Source organism: Lepus europaeus, chromosome 18 (assembly GCF_033115175.1).
Source record: "Lepus europaeus isolate LE1 chromosome 18, mLepTim1.pri, whole genome shotgun sequence".
Classification (NCBI taxonomy): domain Eukaryota; kingdom Metazoa; phylum Chordata; class Mammalia; order Lagomorpha; family Leporidae; genus Lepus; species Lepus europaeus.
The window spans coordinates 76,838,160-76,842,673 of record NC_084844.1 but is presented as its reverse complement, the minus strand read 5'-3'; the positions used below and the strand labels follow the sequence as shown (position 1 = coordinate 76,842,673).

The following is a 4,514-nucleotide window of genomic DNA, read 5'->3' as shown; positions in this document are numbered from 1 at the left end:
AACCACTGTCCATATGAGATGCTGGCACTGTAGGAAGCAGCTTAATCTGCTGAGCCACAGTGCCAACCCCAAAGGCTAAATTCTTAATGTCTCATTAGAAGAGAGAAGAGATTGAACTTGGAGGTCTGGACAGTTTCAATATATTTGGATAGAGGAGATAGACCTCGTATACAATGTGGAATAAAGTGTTTTGAGAGGTTGGAGGACCCATGAGGATGGGGTGTCTCAGAAACCTGGTGAAGGATGTTCTAGGTAGGTTGCCAAGGTCTGTGATTAAATGCTGCCCAACGGCCCTGAGGGGACATATAGGCATGATATGGGTGATGAGCATAGAAAAAGGGTTTGCCAGGCATGGGGACAAAATGAATCAGAGATAGGTGTAGAAGAACCAACTGCTGTTTGCTGTTGTTAGAGGACTGAGTGCAAGACCAGGAGAGGTGAGAGAGAAGACCAGAGAAGTTGCCAGGGCCAGATCATGAAGCCTGTAATGTGCCTCACGTTAGCAAGAGACAGTGATCCCGGCCTAGAATTGTCTGTTACCAAAGTTGGGGAGCAACGCAGAGGGAGCTACCTACTGGTGCCTGCCCATTGTTTGCCAGGCACTGTTTTGAGCACTTTATCTATGTTGTCTCATATAATGTATGTGTTGTTTGCTGTTCAGTTCCATGGTTCCTTCAACTTACCCTGAGATATTTTATTTGAAATAAAACAATTTTTAAATTTATCCATGGTTCCTTTCATCACTGAATTGTTTATCGGGTGATAGATATTCTATGTGTGAGGAAGAAATCTATATATTGAGATCTGTACATATTTAATAGCACTCCTTTTTATACTTTTTTTATGAACTGAGAGCAAGTATTGAAAGTGCTAGGAAGTATGAGTTATTTTACATAATTGAGCCACTTTGGTCACAATCAAGAGAAAGTGATTCATTGGGGTTATATTTGTCTTATACTTCCTCATACATCCTAAGCATTTTGAAGCCACAGTTCTTCCTGGGTTTGAATCCTGCTTCTGTAATTTGTTAGCTGAGGAGTCTTGGGCAAGTTGTTTGACCTCTTTCAGACTTTGTATTGAATGAGGGACTTCACTAGCAATTTTACAATTATAAAACATGTTGTAAGACTTCTGTAGAAAAGACTGCATCCAAATCAAAGTCTTTTGATGAAGATAGTCAATGTTTCCTTTCTTTGTTGGTGATTATGTTTTTTTTATTTGATATCTAGTTTATTAGTTTATGTACATTTGTCTGGAAGGCATAGCAAGGTCGAAGAGGTCAGATCTATTGGCAAGTCAAAATATTGACTCCACTGAATGATACAGACACACTATTGGAAATACATCATGGTTCTTCAGAATAAGGTCACTATTAATCCCATGACATTAGTGATCATGAAAACATATTAACAGAATACAAATTCTATAATAAACAACTTTCCTTCTTTTTCTGTTTCAGTTTTCCAAAATGATGCCAAAGGAGGAATGTACTCTACTACCAGAAACTACCGTTAAGCTACCCCCATAGTCCAAAGACACAGAAGGGCAGAAATATCACTTGTTCAATTTTCAGATTCACAGTGGCCAATGGATGACACATTCCTAGATACATGAACATGAAATGACACCATGACCAAGCTTCCGAAAACTCTTAGCCTAAATGAGTTATGTCAACAATGGTAGAAACAAGCTAGCAAGCGTTTTTGCCAAAGATGAAGGAAATTAATCAAATTATTAGTGCTAGTGTAGGAGATTATATTTATTCAAAATAGCTGCTGAGCCCTTACTGTGTGCTAGGCACTATGTCAGGTGCTAGGAATATATTGTATTGATTAAAAACATACAAAATCCCTGTCTTCATTGGGCTCACACTCAAGAGAAAGGACACAAGACAATAAACAAAATAAATAAGTAAATTACATAGTCAGTTAGAGGGTGAGAAGTACTGCAGTGAAACAAAATAAAGCAACTGTGAGAGTGAACAATGGGAACTTTCTGAAACCAGGAAAGAAAAAAATAAACTTCTTTCTTGGAAAGTCTGTACGTGACTGATGAAAATATTTCTGGTTCCTTGACGTTCATGGATTTTCAAGCAAGAAATAAATGGGATTTTTAAACAAACACAAGAGTAGAACTGAAAAGTAGGAAGTGTAACTTTCATAAAATGGACTCTCAACACAGAGGTCTTGAGGCAGTGGGATCTCTGCTGGCTGCTGTGGTAGAAGCTTCCACATTTCCAGCAAATTCCATGATGCTCGCCCCACTGCCATCCACAGTGGGGCTGCAGCGTCAGGGGAGCCGAGGAAAAGCTAGACAGGACAGATAATGTGCAAGAATTCAAACAGCTCTCTGAGGTTTTCTTTTTATTTCCATTTCCTTTCTCTAATACAGCACCCGAGGCTGGTTAATTTTGTCAGGTAAGGGTGGGCTCATAAAAAATGAAAACTGAAAAAACAAAAACCACGGGAATATTGACATTTCCCGCTCCATCTTCCCTCTCCAATTGCTGAAGAGACACACGGCTATTGCATGTCCGTCAGTAGCTACACTGTTCCCGGTGGTCCACACTCAACTACCAGGGAGATTTTCGTCTTTTGATTGAAATTCAAATTCCCATTCCAACCAAAAGAACTCATTTCTAGTTTTAGCACCTGGAGAATTAGGTTCTCCAGGTAAGCAGTGAAAATAGAGAATGAATGATGCTGTCCTTAGTGATCATTATTTTCAGGAAAAAAATGGGACAGAGGCAGAAAGGCCAGGTTGCAGGACTAGAACGAAAAAAGGAGTGTCCAGACCTTGGGACAGTTATAAGTTGATCACAATAACAGAAGCCCTTTCTAGAGGTAATAATGCCACTAGATCGTGAAATTGTTCAGATGACATAGATTGGTTTCCCACTGTTAAGGCTTTAATAACGTCTCTCTGTGGTATCTGTCACCATGCTCTGTTTTTTGTTTGTTTGTTTTGTTTTGTTTTTTGCAAACCTCCTCCTTTCAAATCAGGAAGCGTATATAAAGTGCAAGTAAAATTCATCCCTGTGCTCCCAGGCTCTTGTTTCAATAACCAGTTTTACCAAACCTATCAGCTAACCGGCTGGCCAACAAGGACATGTGCAGGTCTTTCTGGAGTAGCAAGTGAGTTTGTCTGGCAGAGACAGTATCTGCAGGTCAACACAGTGTTGGCAAGAGAACACCAAGTACCACACACAAGACAGGGACATGAGGGAGACAAGCACTCAAGGGGACTTTCTTGTCATCTTTGGGTGTCAATGCTTAAAGAAAATTCGGGAACTGTAACTAAAGTGAACGAGGCCAGCGAATGTCACAGCATGGTCAGTCTTCAGTGAGCTCAGTCTCGCTCTTCCTAGTTAAATTCCCGAATTTCTTTTTGGCTTCTGCTCTTTCTTCAGCATCAAAGTACCAGTCATGGCGTATCTGGTGGCATAGGAAGGCTGCACCTCATGTGGATTCCTGCGGTCCGACCAGAAGAACAGCAGTCTATTGAAAATGGGCTCCACATCTGCTACGAACGACTTCCCTTCTGGAAATATCCTCAGGATCCCACCATGTAGCTTGGCATCCCAGTTCTTGTTCAGGTAGTAGATGCAGGTGATACAGCGGCCGTCATCATTGGGATTGTCCACGTGGCGAACATAACCTGTTCCATTTCCTGGATAGCATGCCACCATTGCCTTGGACCTCTCCTTGACGTAGTATTTGCCCAGGAGGCTTCTGCAGTACAGGACCAGCCTGTCGATGAGGGACAGGAGGAAGCTGATGGCCTCGCAGCCCTTCTCGTTGCCCCCGATCCACGTGATCTGGTCGCCGCGCAGGTGCCGCTTTGAGACCTGGGCGCGGCCCGGCCAGCTGGCCGTCCCGCAGGGCCCCTTCGCAGTGCAGCTGCTTCACGCGCTCCAGCACGCAGTTGCCCACCACCTTGCCCAGGAAGTTGTCCAGGTAGCAGAAGCCCACCTCGTGCAGGCACGGCATGATGTAATCCATGGCAATTTTCTCCAGATCCTGGCTCATGATGCGTGACAGGGGCATCTCACCTGCAGGACGCAGGGCAGGGACACCCCACGTGCACGTGGGGAGTGGGGAGCGACCCGCCGCAGCACCCAGCGGAGGCGCAGCGAGCGGAGCGCTGAGTTCAGGAACCTGCGGCGGGCACTGTCCAGGAGCCACCGCGCCACCGAGCCACCGCGCCACCGCGGCACCCAAGGGCAGGGGAAAGTTGTCCGCAACTCTGGCAGGAAGGGCTCGCCGTTCAGGGGCCAGCCCGAGATGTGCGGTGCTCCATGACTCAGTGCCGCACTGGCCCAGCGAGGAGTCCGAGGGCCCCTTTTGAGGATGCAGCGGCAGTGGCCTGTGGGTGATTATGTTTTACTCTTGATTATTTTATTGATTCAGAATTTTATAATTTATCCTCCAATGCACCAGCTAATTGTAGATGGAAATAGTGAGTTTTCTTAATGTGCATGTTAACACTGTTCTTTTAAAATGAGACCTAGTTCC

General features: G+C 44.4%; 1 pseudogene; it reads right to left on the bottom strand.

Annotated features, from left to right (window-relative positions):
• Positions 1 to 3,206: 3,206 nt before the first annotated feature.
• LOC133746622 (prolyl hydroxylase EGLN3-like) lies at positions 3,207 to 4,061 on the bottom strand (annotated as a pseudogene).
• Between the last annotated feature and the right edge of the window lie 453 nt (positions 4,062 to 4,514).